Consider the following 1,881-nt stretch of genomic DNA (forward strand, 5'->3'; position numbering starts at 1 on the left):
GCTTGCAAACAGAAGCAGGGGCTGGAGTTTGATCCCTGGGCCTGCCGTGCCAACCCTGCCCCCAGGACATGCTAAAACAGCAGTTGAGACTGGGCGTGGTGGCACGCACCTGTAATCCCAGCTCTTGGGAGGCTATAAACAGGCAGATCACTGAGTCCCATCTAGTAGTGAGACCCTGAACACCTTGTAATCTGTAGACCCTTCCTGAGAATAATAAAAAAAAAAATGTGAGGTTTGGATTTTAGGCTAAATAAACTGATCCCAAATTATTTTCTTTTTAACTAGTAAAGATAATATAGAGTCAGACAAGAATTGAATTTCCAATAATATAATAATTTACAGGATGCTTGAGATTCATAAGCATATAAATTCCTGTTAATTATTGAATAGTTACTGTACCACCCATCTGGCTCTGTGCATTATAATTTGGATATAGTTTTTACCCCAATCCTAGTACTCACCAAAATGAGGCCTGGTCACAGGTAGAGGTTTGAGGCCAAGAACTGTGTGAATCTTGGCATTATTGCCAAGATTAAACTTTTTAAAAGGCTGAAGATTGAGTTCAGCAGTCTAAGTGCCTTCCTGGTAAACCTGGGAACCAGGATTAGATCCCCAGTACCACCTGCCATGCTGGCCTCGCCTTGGGCATGCAGTGTTTGCCACTGAAACCAGACATGGTGGTACATATCTCTAATCCCAATGCTGGGGAGGCTGAGACAGAAGGATCTCTATGAGGCCAAAGCTGCATAGTGAGACCCTGTACCAAATAAGTAAGTAAGTAAATAAATAAATAAATAAATATTTCCTTATTGTTCACCATGGTGGTTCTCAAAAATGGATGGTATCTGACTGCTGTGCTGCAGCTGGAGCCTGGCTTGAATGTGAGGGAAGCTCATGTTTAGCTGGGTATGCTCTCCTATTAATGCCAGGATTCAGGGCTGAACCTTCTGTGTCCTTACTTTGTTAACTGAGTATTAGGAGTGGGATAAAGCCTATACTACACGCGTCAGAAGTTGAAGGTGAAAACACAAGTCATATAGAGTGACATTTAGTAAAATCCTATTCATTACTCCAAGTGCAAAGGTCGCTCAGCATCACTTGCTGGGGGATAGCCTTGTTACATGGGTCAACTCTGTTAATACCTACAAACTATCAGCCTCATTCTCTTAGCCACTCTCCTATTGCTGTGAGACACAGTGTTCAGAAGAGAGAGATTCATTTTGGCTCAAAGCCAATGGTTGCATAGCAGCAACGAAAAGCCAACGTGACAGAAGGATCCTGGGAAGAAAGCTCCACATGTCGTGACAGCCAGGAAGCAGAAAGAGAAAGAACTAGAGCTGTGGAGAGACACATACCCCATTTCGGGTCATGTGCCCAGTAACCCCCTCTACCAAGGAGATCTCACTTCATAAGAACACATTTAGCTATGGATTCACCTCTTGTTAAGTCAGCAGATGGCTCTATACCCATGATACAACTACTTTCCACATGGCTCTCCTCTGAACCTATGAAATTTGGAGTACATTCTATTTCCAAACTGAAGCACACACAGAATGAATGAAACTCCTTCTGTTACTAAAAAAAGAAAAAGAAAAGGAAAGAAAACACAGAAAAATTTACCAGATCCAGAACTTTATGATTTGGGACATTGATGAAGATCCACGGGCGGAGATAAGTGGATTTGTTCCCAAACCATCTGCTTCTAAGTGTAATCCTGTATTTATACGACCATACCACACTGTCAGAAAGCAGGAAGCTGGGAAGACTACACTAGCAATAGTGTGTGCTTCAGTAGTCATTGTCTCCTGTGTCATGTTTTCAGGGCTTTAGGTTTTCCAGTGGACATCTGGACCAGAGAAGCAAAAGAGGCCAGTATCTGCC

Source organism: Octodon degus, unplaced genomic scaffold (genome assembly GCF_000260255.1).
Source record: "Octodon degus isolate 3935 unplaced genomic scaffold, OctDeg1.0 scaffold00154, whole genome shotgun sequence".
NCBI classification, from domain to species: domain Eukaryota; kingdom Metazoa; phylum Chordata; class Mammalia; order Rodentia; family Octodontidae; genus Octodon; species Octodon degus.